Below are 20,459 nucleotides of genomic sequence, written 5' to 3'. Positions count from 1 at the left end.
ATGCAAGCAAAGATTTGCAACTTCTTGGGATTAAAAGGAAGTATTGGTTGAGTGATCAAAATGGCAAGAAGGTTATGAATCCTAGGGTGTTTTGGCTTCGAGCGGAGGAGAAAAAGTTGTTCCTTGCGAGCTTAAGAGATCTCAAAGTACCTATTGGGTTTAGTGGTAACTGGAAGAATATTGTCCAAGGCGGTGCGAAGGATTTGAGTGGAATGAAGTCTCATGATTATCACATTTTGATGCAACATTTGCTTCCAATGCTGATCCAACATGCATATCGAGATAGGAAGGAAGTCCGACATGTGATCTTGAGTATTTGCACATTTTTTCGTGAGTTATATTCTAGGAGACTTGATGTTGACACTTTACATGCACTTGAGAGGGGTGTGGTCAGGACTTTATGTGAGCTTGAAAAAAATTTGTCCTCCATCGGTATTTGTAATAATGATGCATCTACCTATTCACTTAGCGTATGAGGCTCATATGTGTGGACCAGTATTCTATCGTTGAATGTATTTGTTTGAGAGGTAATTCTAACTATAAGATTGTTTACTTACCTTCATGGTTGGTTTGTGTTAAGTTATTCTGTTATAAAATTCTTAATTTTGTGAAGGATGATGAAGGTCTGCAAGGATTATGTTACAAACAAGGCACGTCCTGAAGGTTGTATCGCGAAGCGATACTTGAAAGAGGAAACCATGAACTATTGCACTAGTTACAAAGGAAGGAATAATCTTCTCCAGAAGCTTGAGCGAAAGTCTAGTGGTGAAGAAGTAATACCATCAGATGTGTTTGATAGTGAATTTGATGGGGCTGATGAAGTTGGCCCAGTTGGTTTGGGTCATACTTATCATTTGGTAGGTGTTGAATATGAGCAAGCACGCAATTGGGTACTGAAAAGCCATCCAAGATATGATTGGTGGTACACATATGTATTTCTAAATTTTAAAAGTTAAAAGTATAACTTCTATATACTTAATAGACTTCAATACACACAGGGTCTGGTATTAGTGTTGATATATGGACTAGTTATGCTGCAAGAATCATGGTTATATCTGTGATTCCATTTATTATCGTTCAGTTACCACAAATTCTTCATACCTCCTTTGGAAGACACTTAACAGTGTTGATTGCGCTCATTGTTTCCATTGCTTTACTTGTCTCTTACTGTCTTTATCAGGTACTGATTTCATTAAATATTATTCAAACTATATGTGTTGTTCTTCCTTTATTCTAGATTGTGATCTGGATTAGGGCCAAGGAACCTTGTCATAAAGTGATTATGTTGCTTTATAACTTCACCTTTGACCAACAAAAAACATGGGTGCAAAGACATTGTACGTGTTTCCGTAGAGTAGGGGAGAAGAATTTCTGATGTTCAAATTCCTGAACACTTCTAGAACTTGGTTTTGTTAGTCAGTGTCCTACCATGAATGTAAAAATTTTCTGATTAAGAACATTGCTTTTTATTTTATATTATTTTTCCTTGTGGTGCATTAAAATACTTATCCTTTAAGCGTGGATCGGAAAAGTAAGGAATGTGTTACTGATGTGGATTTTGTGGTGACATTGTTTAAGAATCAAGAAGCTAGGCAAGGCCAGTAAGATGGGATGGTGTAGAGTGAGATGTAAGAATCAAGAATCAACCTTTTTAGTGAGCATTATTACTATGTTACATAGTTATTTTACAATTCTTTGGTGACAGGCCAGTAAGAGGACTCTTGAGAATGAGAACCATCATATACATAGTGAGCATGACTTAGGCCATACTAAGTTCAATGAAATGTTTAAATGCAATTAGATAGGCGTCAAGATGTGTCTCTGCACCTTCTGACGTTTAGTCCCTCATCCTCTATCGTAAGAATCAATGACTTTGGACTATGTTTAGGTTCTCATACTTATCACCTGATGCTCAATTAGATATATATAAAATACTCAATCACCCTAAACATTATTTGTTCTCTCAAAATTCTTAACTTATTTCATGTACATATGATTGCTTCTCTATTGTAATTGTTTACTCTATAATTTGTAATTCCTCTCGCAGGAGCGCAAGGAATATTTTTAGATGTTTTTTTCACATATTTGTGTCTTCCATTTGTCTCTTGCAGATGGAGTCTTCAGAGGAAACAAGTGTTAACTGTTATGATACCGTAAGGAGAAGCTGGGACTTGATTGATGATATTGGATCCAGCGGCAGCGGTTTGAAGGAACTTAGCCAGAAGTTCAAATCTTGCAGGTAATGTTATAAATTACACAAGTATTATGCATCAAATACTGTTCTCATTCTTTTGTATCTATTATACTTCCCATGCTAATTACTTTCAATCTGCTGATTTTATTTCTTTTCTTCCTAGCCTTTTGAACTAGGAGGCTATGACACCGTAGTGGAAAAGATATGCAGTGCTATAGATGCAATGTCTACAGATTTTGAATTAATAGAATTAAACATCTTGTAAATCTTCCATGCTACAATAAATTGTATATGAGAGCCGGCTGTTATTCGTGGATGATGTATTTTTGCTCGTAGGACAAGAAGATATTCTCGTGTTCATGCTTATACTCAATCGAGTATTTTCTACCTCCCCAAGTTCTCAGTACTAAAGAAAGATAGTAATGCCTAGCAAGGGTAAGCGTATGTTGTGTTGTTTGGGTCACATAACTCTTTGAAAGACATGTTACTGACTAATATTGTGTTTGCTCTATCTCGCAGGGTCACTTGTAGATCTAGGATGTGTACAACACCAATAGAAGTTACATATTCTCAATTGATTGCAAGTGAGATCTTCCCTTCTGGTGTGGTGAAAGCCATCCTCTACCCTGGAGCTGTGGCAAATGGACTCATCAAAAATAGGACCATCCCAAAATGGGACAACGTATTAAATATCTACAACCTAACGGAGGTGAAGGAAGCCTCCCCAAATCGATCTCCAAATAGAGGTTTGACATTTTTATTTAGTCTCCTTTACTTGCTCCAAGATTTGGTAATCAATTCCAATTATAGAACCGGTTACAATAGGGCACCCTTCACCGGTTTTCACTTAGGCGTCACCAAAGACAGATATATGTTTGACCTCAAGATCATCCAGTATAAGCACTTGATGCTCTTGTACCATTTTTTGTCCAATGCACTTGGAATTACATAAGTTAGTTTCGCGTCGGGGACTTCACTCTTAATTCACGTGACATCCTAATATTTATGTTATGGCATGAAGCTGCCTTAGTACACTAATGAGATATGCATCGCCAGGATTATCTTTTGATCTCATTGTTACTTTGTTTGCCTCTCTTACCAGGTTCTTGCTGGTAGCTACTTCTCTATGCTAGGAGCTCTTGTGGGTCTACTGAAACCTGGTAGGATGAGCATGTTTGGGACACTTCTTGTCATATGGGGCCTTGTCAAGGAAGGGCTTCTTGGGAAACCTGTGAATATAGATCCTGCAAAAGTTGTTTCTGTGTACCCAACCATGTTGATTACGCTAGTATGTGCTTTCACTTGTATAAAGTATGATGTCAATAAAATTGTTAAAAGTAGTCCGGCTTGACCCTTGGCGAAACCCCTACAAAGATTCTTGTGGGTTTGATTGAAATGATAGAATTTTGTATGACCTGGAGGTGTGATGTGAATTGTATGAATTTAGTATGGCGCCAAAATCAATTTTTTTTATCCAATTCAATACATTTGCCACGGCCATAAACTGTGGCTAAACTTTAGATATAGTCCAATAAAAGACATTTGCCACGGCCTAGACCTGTGGCCAAATTATAGATCCATTCCACAAAAGGCATGGGAATGGGTCGTGGGGTGAGCATTAGCCACGGTTTAGTGCTGTGGCAAATGGGAAATTCTCCACGGCCCATGTAACTGTTTATAACCGTGGTATAAAATGAAGCTTTACCCACGGTCTTTAGTCGTGGCCAACGATTAGCAACAGGCGCAGTGGCAACGGTCGTGCAACGGCTTAGAACCATGGCAACAGGTCTTTAGCCACGGTCAATGCCCGTGGCAAATGCTCAATATTCTTGTAGTGGTAGCTTTATCCCTAAGCTATATTGACACAGATACATGTGTCCATATCCGACACGAATACGAAGTGTCTGACGCGATGAAGTATAAAAAAGTGAGGTATATCAAATACAACATGTGTGGTGGTGTCACACATACACATATCCAACAAAGATTATTTTTAGAATATGGTTGTGTCCATGTAACATAGCTTTATTCTTTTCTTAGTATAGTTTACTCCAATTAATTGATCATACTTATACTTTTAGTATCTTGTGTTTTATTTATTGTAGTTGCTTGCGATATACATTAGGCCATAGTACAAAATATCGTGATATCTATTGAGATTTAAGAAATCGATACAATAATATCTAGGATATGGGTTTGATATATTCAAGTGTAATTATCGACGATATATCCTAAAATGTCGCAATATAATCACGATATGACGATATCTACAAGTTTGAAAATATCGTGATATTTACAGAGACTTTACACCTCAAATTCTAGCAATTACTCAATACTAGCATTCCGGCACGGATGCGACTGTTACATTTTTATTTGGTGCTCATTGTAAATAATAATAATAATAAATAAATAAATAAAAATCATAGGAGTTGTTTCTTAATTTAATACAAAGTATAGGGAATATTCTGTAATTTAGACAAAGTATAAGGGCCGTTTTGTAATTTAAAGTAGTTAGATGACAGTTTCATAATTCATTGATAATATAGGGTCAATGTGCTAAATCAAGGGAATCAACTAAATTTTACTGGTCAAATTCCAATTTTTCCTTCCCTCACATATGTTATCACATACCCTCTCTTTTAACCATGATTGTAATAATTGAAATTGCACATGGGTGATGGGTATAATGGGGAAATGCCACAGTTCACTGAACAACCTAACTACTTTAAGAGCATTCCCAATGCAAGTCAAAATAATCCCCCCCCCCCTTATCACCTCCACGTAGGCACTTATTCCCCCTCATTTCACCAAAACGGTGAAAAGCAAGGTGAAGCTGTGCAATGCAAAGGTGAAAAAAAAATCTCGGACGGGATGTTGGATTCCGTCTAGAAGCTTTTTGATTGAGACAGAATGTAACATCCCGTCTGGTATTTTATAACTAGACGGAATGTAACTTCCCGTTTGGTGAGTCTAATAACACATACGCGAACATGCTCCATTTTCACTTTCTTCCCAGCCTCCATTGCGATTTTCTTGCCGTCATTACCAACTTTTTTTCAATTTCTTCAATTCCTAATGACTTCTCCACACCCCCCCCCCCCCCAATGATTCCCCACCAACCTCACCACATGAAGAGCGTAGTAGATGGTTTGGAAGTTTTAAAATATCCAAAAAAAAGGGGCAAAAAGGATCATCATCGCGAACGCATAATGTGGGTGAGGAGGACAAAATTGAACTTGGGTTTAATTTTCCACCGCGTTGTGAAATCGAAGAACATCCACCATTAGCGTCAACATCGGTCCAACACATAGCAAATCGAGTGGCGGAGTCTCAAGTAAGTTTTAGATTTTTTTTTATGTTAATTATTATTATTTATGTTAGTTTATATCAAGTTTGTTGTTGTGTAATTAGTTTGAATTTGTTGCATTGTGTTAAAAAAATTGAGTTGAAATTATATCATACTGAATAGTTTGTTGTATTGCGTGTAATATGAATGTAGGAAGTACACCTATGGAAAGTGCATTGTGCACTTTCAAATGTTGTGTCGTGGTGGCGTTGTTTGAAATAAAAAACGGATCCTAATTTTGTTACGGTTACCAACATTATAGCCGCCACACCATTTGGAAACTTTTTGAATTCTAATTTGGGACAAAATGATCAAGCATTGTTGTTTGGAATAATTGAGCGGTGGTGAAAATCTACCCACACATTCCATTTCCCATGGGCTGAGCTTGGGATTACCCCTCTTGATTTCACAATGCTCACGGGTATCCCAATTGGTTATGGAGATGACGTTCTTTTTTGTGAAAATTTAGAGGTTTTTACTACGGCAATGAGTTTCTTTGAGGGTTTTGATTTGGTAGAAGATGTTGAGGAAGACGGGTTCTTAAGATTATCGGCTGAGCAGTTTAAGGGAGGAGCTATAAATATGAGTTGGTTTACCTCGAGATACTTAAATAGGCTAAAGGAGAAGCCGAAAGACTATCATATTTGTGAGGAGTCGATCCAAGAATATGTATGTGCCTTCCTCTTCTACTTTGTTGGTGCGGTATTATTCGGATACGCTGATAGTTATTTACGTATCGGGTGGATGGCCGCTATCTCAGACGTAGAGAGGATGTGGGATTATGACTAGGGTCAATCCATCTTGGCATACCTTTACCGCTGGCTAGCCCTCGTAGTTGAGACGAAAGCCGTTAAAGGCAATTTGTGCGGCTTTGTTTGGATTATACCGGTAAGTCTTATTTATTAAGTTATTGTTTCATTTTATTTATTTATCTAATTATTAATGTTGACATGTTTATATATATATTGATATTGTATTTTATCTTTTGATTTAGTATTGGTGGTACGAACATTTTCGTGTGATGCATCCTGTGTTGAAGAGATTGGAAGAGAATGAGACTCATGACCTGATTCCACGTATTCAAGCATAGGGGCTTCATCGTAGGCAGAGGGGGTATGGGGATCTATCGCATAATATTCATAACACTCGTCAACAGATTGAGCTTTTAGGAGCTACCCGAATTGAGTGGCAACCTTGGGTCGAGTCCTTCATATTTTAGACCTTTTATGCGGATATTCCAGATGTTCTAGAGAACACTTAGTATCGTAGACTATCCTATATGTGTCATAGAGCAAGGTTTCTTTCTCAGCGGCGAATGATACTTGTAGGGTCAGTAACTACATGGTACCTTGGGGACAGATGTTGGCGTCAAGTATCTGGAGAGATTGTTATACCTTATCCACCACCCATAGATATGACAGCCTTTGATATTCTTCCTGCAACTCTTTCACACTATAGAGCAAACCCAAATAATTGGCCAGACACATCAGCTTTCATTTTTACGGGAGACTATGACTTGTATTAGAAGAGGGTTGGTCGAGGTCTCTTGCTAGGTGCCTTATACCGGGGCACCAATTTTGAAGGGGTTACTTCCGAAGCATTGAGGCATGACATTCATTTCCCAGAAGGAGTGGAGTTGCCACAGTCACAGCCCAGGGTGTTTCATGATATTGAGATGCCGCAAAGAACTCCACAGATATTTGATGAGTCTAACATTTGGCACTGGAGCATGATTACTTCTCAGGGGCAAGAGATGAGCATACCTATTCCACCAGCAAATGCCCCATTGGTCACAGATTTGTCATAACAGTTTGAGCAATTAGCCGTGGTTAGTATGATTTAAATTTATTCATGATTTGTTATTATTATTCACTATAATATGTAACATGCATTTGTTTTGTTAAACAGGATGAAGTAAGGTCGGAGCTCCTTAACTACAGCTCTCTCAGTTATGCCATGTGTGTGTCGTTCATGGAGTCATCTCATCAAAGTTTTGAAATCTTACAACAAGAGCAAAATTGAACTTTGCAGTTTCATAGACGTGTGCAAAAGTTGAAGAATGATGCAAGTGCCACACCTCAAGCTCAACCTCATCCAGAGCGGCGACAACGACGTAGGGGGGAGAGCTCTTCTACCGAGCCTTCTCGTAGGGGGAGGAGGTCTCAGTAGATATATTTTTTCTAGTTTGTAATAACTGTGTGCCATTACTTGTAATACGGCGTTTGGGATTGTTGTTTGTAACGACTTATTTTTATTAGCAGGTTTTTCTTTGATGAGTTTTGGATATGAATGTCATTAAACAAAGGAGGTTATGAAAAAAAAATTCAAGAATTATAAGTTAGTTTTTTTACCGAGTTTCTGTGTTAGACTTGGCTGTTTTCAGGATTGTTGTTTGTCTTATTTATTATTTCCAAAGTATATTAGTAGGTTTTGGATATGAATATGTCAATAAAACAAATGAGGTTATGGCAAACAAAAATCAGGAATTATAAGTTAGTATGTTTCCAAAGTATACTATATAATTATTTCAGGAATTATAAGTTGCATTTTCACTCATTTCCTATGTCTTAGTTCTGACAGAAAATTTTCCAGGAATTTCACTCATTTTTCCAGGTTTGGTTCTGATAGGAATAGTGTATGGTGTAGACCGAGACGGAATGTAACATCCCGTCTGGGCTTTTTAGACCGAGACGGAATGTAACATCCCGTCTGGTAACTAAAAATCCATGCCTCTGTGCCTTTTACTATTCCATACATTGGAATTATTGATGGTGGCCCATAAATTGGAATTATTGAAGGTACATTTGGATAAAATGTGTTGTCACTTGGAGAGTGAACAAAAATCTGATAAAATGTGTGTCAATTGGAGAGTGGACCAAAATCTAACTATCACATGTGACCTTACCTTTCATATTTCGTTTTACTCTTCTTTCTTTTAGATCAAACAAACAAACATCCATCTTCTTCCCCACAACCAATCTAAAAATAGAAAAAATGTCTAGAGAAGAAAGAATTGCATTTAACCAAAAGTTATGGGGAGGATCTAGTAGTAATAGTTCGTCTTCTGGTACTTCCACTGAAGATGATTACATGGAAAGAGTAAGAGATGAGCATAATTAATGATATGATGAGGCGAAGGAGGAGGAGGAGGTTGCAGTTATTATCCACTGCTGAGGCATTAATGACTCAAGTAGCCATTGAAATTGAAGATGTGGATACAGACAAACGCGGTGGATCTGTGAAGGGCAGAGATTACACATTTAGAGATGGTGGTGATTTCAATAAACAAAGGATAATGAGGGATTACTTCATAACACCTTGTAGGTGGCCTCCTCATAAGTTTAGGCGAAGGTACAGGATGACAAGAGAGCTTTTTATGTATATGTTGAAAATTGTTGCAACATTCGACGATTACTTCAAAGACAAGGTGGATGGATTAGGTCGGCAAGCAACTTCTGGGTTACAGAAGGGACTAGCTGCAGTTGCACAATTAGCAACTAGTTGTTCTTCTTATTCAACGGATGAGTATTTACAAATTGGAGATTCCACAGCAAATGTATCTATGAAGCGTTGGTGCAAGACAATAATCACAATGTTTGAAGAAGAGTACTTGAGACGACCAACTAAGGCAGACACTGCTAAGATATTAGCTAAAAATGTGGCAAGGGATTTTCCAGGAATGCTTGGATCAATCGACTATATGCACTGGGTGTGGAAGAATTGTCCAATTGGATGGGCTAGAACACATGTAGGGTACAAGAAAGAACCAACTTTGGTACTTGAAGCCATTTCAGACAAACACTGTTGGATCTGGCATTGCTTCTTCGGCTTACCAGGTTAGCATAATGACATTAACGTGCTTCATCATTCTCATGTTTTTGAATCATTAGAGCAAGGTGAGGCTCCTGCTATTGCATTTAATGTGAATAGTAATGAATACGATATGAGATATTATCTTGCTGATGGTATTTACCCAAAATGAGGCACATTTGTTCAAGCCATTCGTTATCCAAGAAATAAGCATGAAAAGATATTTACTCAACATCAAGAAGCTGCAAGAAAGGATATTGAAAGGACGTTTGGAGTTTTGCTGGCACGTTGGCATATTGTTAAGGCTTCTGCGCGTTGTCATAGTGTTGTTGTTCTTGGAGACATAATGAAGGCATGCATTATAATACATAATATGATTGTTGAGAATGAACGTGAAAGTGGAGTTTGGAATTTGAAAGTTCAGAGGAAAGAAACAATACCTGCGCTCTTTCAGGAAGATGATGGTTTTCATTTTGTCTATCTGATGATTGAAGCAAGAAATAAGATCAGAAATGAAGTTACACATACTAATCTTCAAAAGGACTTAGTTGAGCATGTTTTTAATTGGACTGGTATTAAAGAAACAGCAGATTCGGTACCAATTTATGATCCAAATTGGTCGAATCCAGAGGAAGGAGAAATAGGGGAATATTAAAATGGAAATGAAAGTGTATTTCCTATATATTTCCTATGTATTTCCTAACGTGAACTATGAAGTTCCAAAGTATTTCCTATGTATTTCCTAATGTATTTTCTATGTATTTCTTAATGTATTTTCTATATATTTCTTATGTAATTCCAAGAAGTTCTTATGTGTTTAGTGAGTTGTGTTTTAATGAACTATATTACAATGTATTTTAATTTTATTGGTAATTGTATTTCTATGAAAATAATTATATTGGAAAGAACATACATAGTGCATTAATTAAAAAAAAATATTGAAATTAAAATACATAGTTCATTAATTAAAAATACAGTGAAATTAAAATACATAGTGCATTAATTAAAATACATAGTGCTTTAATTAAAATAAAATACTAGATATTACATAAGCTTAGTTAGAGCTAGAACCACCTCTAGCCTTTGCCCATTCAGCACGTATTTCAGCTTGTTGTTGCTCGATTATAAAAGCGGTATCGGGATGGAGGACACTTATATTGGTCGCTAAAATCTTAGCTTTATATTGCATCTTTTGAAGCTGATTTTTTTCCAATTGAACTTGATTTTTTTTTTCATTTGAATCCGATTTTTTTCTTTTCTTGCCATCACAGTTCTTTGACCATATGCAAGTTCCCTTTCCCTAAGTTCTAAGCATTTTTGTGTTTCATTTGCATCATTTACAAATGTATCCTCTAAACGTGTAAAGTAACCCTCCAACATACCAACTGATTTTTCTTCGTTCCTCTTGGACTTGGCTTTCTTCGATCCAAGAGGATGCTCCATTTCTTGAGGATCTCCATTTCTTGAGAACCCTCCAATTCAACTCCACCAACACTTGGTGAATTAGAAGTTGAATCTTCACCATAATTTTTGCGACCTTTTCCCTTTGTGGGGCGGTTTGACCTTGCCTCAAATACGTTACTCCACTTTGGATTATCCTTGAGTATAACATAACAATGATCAAATGAAAAAGACGTTTTTTCTTGTAGTTGGTACGTCATCCTTGCCTCGAACAACTAAAAAATAAAATAGAAATAATTAGATTAAGATAATTAGACTAAAATAATAATTATACTAAAACTAATATGGAAATAATAATTAGACTAAGATAATAATTAGACTAGACTAAGATGGAAATGATAATTAGACTAAGATGGAAATAATTAGACTAAGACTAAGATAATCAATAATTGACAAATTGACAAAGTTGTAATTACCTGACTTTGTATTGTTATACCACTTGCATGTCGAGCCTCCACCGCATTCAAAACAAACTTGTTCATCATTTTCGAAATATATTTCCATCTACCGCTAATTGAATCGGAAGACCTATCCGACCCACATGCTTGATTGAACTCGTTTGTTACACGATTCCAATATCCTTTTGCATTTTGGAAAGCACCAACAATAGAGTCTTCACTAATTTTTATCCAAGCAAGACATAGAGCTTGATTTTCAGACATGCTAAAGTGAGTTTTTGCTTTTGCTTGAGTGTTACCACTTGCTTGAGTTGTTTGAGATGCTTGAGATGATGTCATTTGATATTTTGTTTTTTTGAAGAACTGATTTTAAAGAAGAATAAATATGATATATGATTGTTGGAAGTGTAAAATGAAATGGAACAAATGTTGTATATATACCAAAATTTTTAATTTTGACCGTTTTTTACCGTTCTGACTTTCTAACCGTTGGTGAACTAGCCGTTAGGACTCCGGACGAGATGTTTGATTCCGTCTGGAAAAAAAGAAATATAGCGAGACGGGATGTTGGATTCCGTCTGGAGAGTTTCGTAATCCAGACGAAATCCAACATCCCGTCCGAAGTTAAAATAATCACCAGTTTTTCACCTCTGCATTACATACCCCTTTTTCAACAAAACCGGTGACTATAGTTACAAAACCCCCCAAAACCACCTGCATTTCAAATGCTCTAAAGAGTTTGGTTCGATGAACAGTGACATTTTCTCGTTATATAGCACTGTTTAGTTTCGATTATATAGCCTTCTCACCTCAAACCACCTGAGAAAAAGCCATTCCCTCTGCCTTTCCATCCCAGTTCATCAACTTGATTATGATTTCTTGTGAAGTTTCAAATACACAGACGGTGACTGCTATCCCGCTTATTTTGGACCCAAACTTTGGCTATCATAAAACATTTCAATTGTGTTCTTGGAGTCGGACTTTAAGCGGTGTAGTCTGGGGTGGAATTTGGTAAAGATCTTACCCTTTCCATATTCACTCAAATACACATCTTCATTGTCCACTCAAGTACAATTTTCTGGTGATTGGTACCGATTTTGGTTCGGGTAAAGTGGAAAAGTTTCTCTGTTGTGCAACTTTGACTTAACAGATTTACATTTCGAGTTTCTCTTCTCTTCTTCTTGTATTGTCCCTTTTCTGTTCGAGTTGGGAGTGCGACTGTGCAAGCTGAACCAGAAATCACACTTTAAATACATATCCATCACTGTTTACAAAATTTGATTCCAATCTCTTCGGGGGATGTGTCATGGTGTGTTGATGAGATTAATTTGAAGAGTGGCTTATTTTACTATGAATTTCTGGCATGGAATTGTCATGGAGTTGGTCTTGACTCGACGATTAGGTGCTTGCGAGACCATTTCCCATTAGAAAAACCCTAGTTTATTTTTCTGTGTGAAACAAAAGCGAATGAAAATAAATCTATCAGGCAAATTAGATCCTTGGGTAGTTATAAGTCTTTTGTTGTAGCATCAAGGGGTTTGGCCGTTGGTTTATGGTGTCTTTGGGAAGAAAATGTTGATCTGCATATCATATGGTCGGACAGTTGGATTGTTCATGCTACTATACATGATACCTTTAGTAATTTTTGGTACTTGTCTGCTATTTATGGCAGTCCTCAGCAATGTACTCGTCGAGATCAATGGATTTTTTTGCATATTTTGAAGCCACCAGATAGTGTCCCATGGTTATGCTTACTAGATTTTAATGATATTTGTAGTAATGAGGAGAAAAGGGGAGGACCTCCAGCTCCTACTTCTCATATCCAGCATTTTAATATGATGATTCATGAATGTGAGCTAATGGACTTGGGTTTTGTGGGATCTCTGTATACCTAGACAAATAATCAGAATGGCAGAAACAGAGTTTTAAAGAGATTGGATCGTGCTTTTTGTAATGACTCATGGCACGCTGTCTATCCAGATGCTCAATTAAATCATTTGCCAACAAAGGATTCGGACCATAAGTTATTATTGCTTGATCTTTCCCCCCTGGTTCAAAAATTCAGGAAAACTTTTTGGTTTGAAGCAATGTGGTTATCTGATCCAACTTGTAAAGAGGTCATTACTGATGCTATGTTTTCATCTGTCCATGGATCACCCTCCATTACTCTATGTAAATTACTCCCCATATGCTAGAAGAAACTTCAGCACTGGAATGTTACTCATTTCGGTAATATATATCATCAGATGTCTGATATTAATCGACAGCTTAAGTCAATCCAATTGCAGATTCATCCGGTTCCTCCAACGGCACATTTGCCGAAAACTTACTACATCAAGAAGATATATTGCGTAACAGGTATAATGTTTTGCTGAAGCGATTAAATATGCATTGGGCACAAAAATCTAGAGCTAACAAACTACTTTTTCATGAGTTAAATACCAAGTAATTCCATGCCACTGTCATCAGAAGAAGGCACAAGAACCATATTCATAGGTTATTTGATACTGGTGGAAATGTGTTACAAAACCATGATTCTATAAGTGCTCATCTTGTTCATCATTTTACAAAGTTGTTCTCCTCTACTCAGCCCGATATGGATATAGATCTCCTCAACTTAATTCCATGTAAGTTATCCAGTGCTGAAAATGATGATCTCTTATGGCTTGTTTGAGTTGTTTCCGAGGAAGAAATTGGGTCTGCAATAAATTTTCTATAAAAAATGTTGGGATGAGGTGGGCCCTAAGGTTATTCATATGGTGCAAAATTTCTTTGAGCTTGTGCTGATCCCTAAAATTAGTAGATCTATATTGGCTGAACATTTTAGGCCAATTAGTCTCACTTATGTAACATATAGGGTTATATCCAAGATCATAATTAATAGAATGCGGCCTTTGCTTGCTTCACTTATCAGCCCAAATCAAAGTGCCTTTCTGTCCGGGAGACTCATTCATGATAATGTTCTACTAGCTCATCAGGTTTTTCACCATATTAAAAGCAAGAAGAACAAGAATAAAAATCATTATGCATTGAAGTTTGATATGCAAAAGGCATATGATCGGCTAGAGTGGTGTTTTATTAAAGAGGTGTTGACAAGATTTGGTTTTCATGACCGATGGGTGCAAAGAATTATGTTTTGCCTAACTACTCCTACTTTTTATGTTCTTGTTAATGGCTCTGTTGCAGCCTTGCAAACCACTTTAAAGCTACTTGTGGGATCAGGCAGGGCGACCTTTTGTATAACACCCCGTGTTTTATTTCGTTTATTTTTTTCTAATAATAATAATAATAATAGATAATAGATAAAACAAAATAGGATAATTGTTAGTGGAAACAGGAGACGTGGGTTTATAGGATAAACCTTCTTCCCTATTTCGGGGGTTTTTGTTTTTAACAGAAAGAAAACATAATAGGGTTGGCAAAAAAAAAATACAGCGAGGGTTTTAGAAAAAAAAAAAAAAGGGAGAGTTTGGCTGAAAGAAGAAAAGGAAGAGTTCTTCGGATAGCTAGCTGACAGTCAATTTCGATCTTTCGGGGTATCGCTTTCGGAAAGCTGTTCGGTTTTAAAAACTATGAGTAGTCTGAGGATGTTCTTTTAAAATTTTGTTTTATGTTCATCATATCCGAAATAGTGATTTTCTTATTTGATATAGTGTAAACTCTGTTAATGGTGCCGGCAGTTTAGATAAAATTTGGAAGTACTACAGTGCCTAAAGTTCTGACGTATTTGAGAATTTAAACTGTCGAAGCCTTGACACCTTGACACCGGTCGTTACTGGCGTCCCATTCAACACCAAATCGTCATATTATATGTTGTGTTGAAATTCTGTGTTTTAATTGATTTTATTGGTGATGATTGATTGTCGGTGGTTTATTGTTGATGATTGATAGTTGGTGGTATGAAGCTTTGAACAAGCTTTAATGGAGGCGCTAGCCCATTAAAAATATGAACTGTTTTGTTGTTGTGTGGTGTATGCTTTTGAATTATCAAACTGTGTTTGGGATGGGTGCGGTTAATAGGTGCTATTAAAGCTTAGGAAAAGCTTGGAAATGGCATTAATGGCGGTCGGGGGTTGAGTTGGAAGGTGTGTGGAATCGGGTTATGATGATATCGGTTGATGGGGGTTTTCATGGGGGTCAAAACCGATAGGATGATGGAGGTAGTCGAGTGGTGGATTAGTGGTGGCTGACGGTGGAGAGGGGCTGATGGGGAAGAAGAAGGAGTTAGAAGACGACTTGTATTTTAGTGGGTTGGGCTCTAATTTCTTTTAGTTGGGCCGAATTAGACTTGTGGGCTCAAGTTTGTTTAAGACTTTTGGGCTTGGGCCGGTTTTAAGTTATTTTTGTGGGCTGGTTTTATAAATTTAAGTGGGTCAGGTTATAAGTTATGAACAGTAAGTTTAGATTGGGCTTGGGCCGAATCAGGCAAGGAGGCTTGAGTGATTTTTGGATATTCACTCATGGGTTTACGTTTAGACTATGGGCTTTAGGCTTTGGGCTTTTGGGGTTAAATAAGTTTAGACTGGTTGACTGCTGTTGACCCTTGGCAGGTCAACTTTGACCTTGACCAGGGTTGACTTTGACTTTGCCAGAGTTGACTTTTGACTAGGGTTGACTTTGACCAGTTAACCCAATTTGATATTTTAACTCGGATTATGATTCGGTCTATTAGGATAGGTCTAGGGCTATTATCATGCTCGGCTTTAGGCTAAGACCTTTCTAAATATACTTGTGTACGTGTATTTACTGCTTTGTGATTTTTCAGTCTTTTACAATACACAACATTATGACACTTATACATCCATGAAATTAATAACGCGTAAACCAAAAATACATGAATCAAGATACTCCTTCGTTCTCGGAGATAATATATACAATAAAGTTCAATAATGCGTAAACAAATTTACCGCACTCTTTTAGAACTCTCCACGCCTCAAGTTTTGGAATTTGGTTTTATGACTGATGAAGTCATATGTTAGGTGGGCATTTATTGAATGTGCCATAAATGGCCCGTTAGCGTTAGATAAGGGTATTCGTTGAATGTGCCATGAATGATTAGATTGTTTGGACTGCCCTAAAGAGGAACTAAGGTATTCGCCTTGCGGGTTAGTTGTATTCCTTGAGTGTACGTGAATGTAGAATTGGGTATTCCTTGAATGTGGCAAGAATGACCCAGGGCATTCATTGAATGTGCCATGAATGGCCCGTTAGTGATATGATAGGTACTCCTTGAATGTGGCGGGAATGACCCGGGTATTCATTGAATGTGCCATGAATGACAAGATTCTTTGGACTGCCCTAGAGAGGAACTAAGGTATTAAGCCTTCTTGGGTTAGTTGTATTATTTGATTATCGCGGCGTTTGAGTTTACTTTTTGAATACCTAATATAATATCTACGTGGGTTATATAGAAGTTCTAACTTTCTTTGCGGGAGGGTAGGACTTAATAACATTTTGTGCTTGGGGACGCCGGTCCTACCCTTTATCCAAAAGTGGATATCGAAGAGTTTTAATTCAGCCACCTAGTTATAATAACAAGTTATGATAATGAGTTAATAGAATGGAAGTCTTGCTTGGGAAAGACACTATCTTAGGTTGAATTGATGGAACTACCCGCCTTCCAAGCCGTGAATGATTAAGTTATGGGATAATATAAAGTGATTGTTTGGATAATTAAAGTATGATAATGTTTATATGTGGTTAGTCTACTCATACCAAAGAAATTCCATTTTGATGACCCATGTTTGCTTTGTTTTGGCAACGTGGGTGTGTTCTTAGGAACATAGGTGGAAGAAAGCGATGGAACCTAGGGCGCTTTGATTTGGATTCTTGCCCGAGCAATCCGTTAGTTTTCTTTTAGGTCCGATTCTTATTGGAAGGATGTAATAACGTAGTTTACATTTTAGTATGACATGAGAATACGATGTTGAGGGACCCGCTATTCTTAGAATGTTATATTGATGATTTTTTATGGAAGATAGACTTGTATAAAGTAATAAAGAGAATTTTTGGAGATTGAATTTGTGGTTAAGATTGTTTATGATGTGGGTTTTAGGTTTTGACATGTGTTGTATCCACCCCGTCATAGCCTGGGTTTTTAGACAATTGAACCAAGTGATGTTTGAGATATTTATATTTCAAATATTCATTTTTTTTAATTGTTTAGAAATTCGGGCTGTGACATTTTGGTATCAGAGCTAGGTTAGCCTAGATGTGGAAGGTCTAGGTGATCCTCGGAATGTGGTGATTGGGTGTGTTTGAGTTTAAGATGTTTGGAGTACTAATAGAAGTCCGTTTTGTTTTAAGGTGATGGCTGGAGATGCACTGACGTGGCCACCGAAGTAATACTATATCTGGCGATTTTGGGAGCAATATTAACTTTCGGTTGGTGCAAACTATTCAAAGGGGTCAACATGCTAATCTAGGAGATCCTTTTGCTAGGATAAACAAGGATTTTTTAACTTTTAGGAGGCCGGTTCAAGGGAGAGAAAGGGGGCCATTGATCTTTGAGAAATGGGTTACTATGTATGAGTCCGTGTTTGCTAAGATGCAACTCATTTTGAGGTGCGTAAGCAAGAGTTGGCTTCTCACCACCTGGAGGGTCACTTTATTTTGGTGGAGGTCTATCAAGGATAATGTGGATGTGGAAATTATGACTTGGGAGGATTTCCGTAAGATTTGAGGGAAGGTTTGTTCCTAATCTTTGGAAGAGAGCAATTAACCGAGGAATTCTTTCATCCGACCCAAGGAGGGAAAACTGCTACGAGAATACATGACTAAGTTCAATGAACTATCGAGGTATGCTCCTTATCTAGTGGATACCCAAGTAAAGAAGAACCGTGGTTCATCCGTGGACTAGAGCCATATCTATCGAAGTTATTTGATACCTTTTAATTCAGAAACTTTCGATCGCGTGCTAGATTTGGCATTAAGATATGAACAATTGGATAATAAACCCAGAGATGAGAAGATTAAAGAGAATGCCCCAAAACAAGCCATCTTTACACCTTATTTCTAGTCACCACGCCAAGGGCGTAGAAAAAAGTCGAAGATTACCCATATAATAGGCAAACAAGTAAGCATGTGGATAAGGACGCGAGTGCTTCGCTAAAGAGATTTGATGGTAATTGTTTGAACTGTGGGGAAGTTGGGCATACTATTCGAAGATGTCCTAAACCAAATGAACTAGTAGGCAAGTGTTATAAATGTGGACAGTTGGGACACTATGCTAAGAATTGCACTGGTTAATGTTAGGTATGTTGGAATTTGTTGTTTACTAGTTCCTTTATTGGTTCTTAACATGTAAGAATTTATCGTATGATTATGAAAATAAAATGCTGGTTGTTTTAACGGTTAGTTTCTTATGATTTATAATTGAAATTGTTCAGCATGTTATAGTGTTGTTTTCATAACGGAGTTTTCGATTTTAAGTAAGTATTGGTTAAAGAAGAAATTGTTATTTTTTTTTAAATTTCATATTTGAGTAATTTGGAATTTACCCAAGGAATAAGGAAAACCCTTTTGATAAAGGTTGGAGTTGAAAGTTTTTATATATTGTCCAAGTTATGTATATCGTTGGTGTGTGATCTAATATACATAACATCTCTCTGTATGCATCGTTGGAGTTTGATCAAGTGTATACATGTACACCGTTGGAGTGTGATCCAGTGGGCATACCACATATTGTTGGTGTTCGATCCTATGTGATGGTAGAGAGTTAGTATGCATCGTTGGTGTATGAACCAGTGTATACTTGCATATCGTTGGTGTGTGAGCCAGTGTGCATGCATCACATTGTAGGTGTTTGATACTATGTGATAGTGGACATAGTATAAGTCGTTGATGATATGAATCTGTTGAACTGTGAAAGAATGATTTAATTAAGTGTTGGCAATTGAAAAAAATTAATTACGTTTATTCCTTTTAAGGTGTGTATACTTGCGTATACACATATGTCTCATTTTTATTGGTTGACGTACTGTTTGTTTGGTTAATCTACACTCTACCTTGAATCTCGGGACGAGATCTTTTTAAGGTGTGTATATTATAACACCCCGTGTTTTATTTCGTTTATTTTTTCCTAATAATAATAATAATAATAGATAATAGATAACATAAAATAGGATAAGTGTTAGTGAAAATAGGAGACGTGGGTTTATAGGATAAACCTTCTTCCCTATTTCGGGGGTTTTTGTTTTTAACAGAAAGAAAACAGAATAGGGTTGGCAAAAAAAAATACAGCGAGGGTTTTTGAAAAAAAAAAAGGGGGGAGTTTGGCTGAAAGAAGAAAAGGAAGAGTTCTTCTGATAGCTAGTGACAATGATCTTCTTCGATCTTTTGGGGTATCGCTTTTAGGAAAGTCGCTTAGGTTTTAAAAAAATGTGAGTAGTCCGAGGATGTTCTTTTAAAATTTTGTTTTATGTTCATCATATTCAAATAGTGATTTCCTTATTTGATATAGTGTAAACTCTATTAATGGTGCCTAAGTTTAGATAAAATTTGGAAGTACTACGATTGCCTAAAAGTTCGACGTATTTGAGAATTTAAGTCGTCGAAGCCTTGACACCTTGACACCGGTCGTTATTGGCGTCCCATTCAACACCAAATCGTCATATTATATGTTGTGTTGAAATTATGTGTTTTAATTGATTTTATTGGTGATGATTGATTGTCGGTGGTTTATTGTTGATGATTGATAGTTGGTGGTAGCGAGTGTTTTAGTCTTTGTTTAGGAAGGGCAACATGTTAAAGCTTGAAGCTTTGAACAAGCTTTAATGGAGGTGCTAGCCCATTAAAAATATGAACTATTTTGTTGTTGTGTGGTGTATGCTTTTGAATTATCAAACTGTGTTTGGGATGGGTGCGGTTAATAGGTGCTATTAAAGCTTAGGAAAAGCTTGGAAATGGCATTAATGGCGGTCGGGGGTTGAGTTGGAAGGTGAGTAGAATCGGATTATGATGGTATCGGTTGATGGGGGTTTTCATGGGGGTCAAAACCGATAGGATGATGGAGGTAGTCGAGTGGTGGATTAGTGGTTGCTGACGGTGGAGAGGGGTTGATGGGGAAGAAGAAGGAGGTAGAAGACGACTTGTATTTTTGTGGGTTGGGCTCTAATTTCTTTTAGTTGGGCCGAATTAGACTTGTGGGCTCAAGTTTGTTTAAGACTTTTGGGCTTGGGCCGGTTTTAAGTTATTTTTTGTGGGGCTGGTTTTATAAATTTAAGTGGGTCGGGTTATAAGTTATGAACAA

Source organism: Coptis chinensis, chromosome 4 (genome assembly GCF_015680905.1).
Source record: "Coptis chinensis isolate HL-2020 chromosome 4, ASM1568090v1, whole genome shotgun sequence".
Lineage (NCBI taxonomy): Eukaryota > Viridiplantae > Streptophyta > Magnoliopsida > Ranunculales > Ranunculaceae > Coptis > Coptis chinensis.
The sequence above is the reverse complement of the archived record's forward strand: the minus strand, read 5'-3'. Positions refer to the sequence as shown.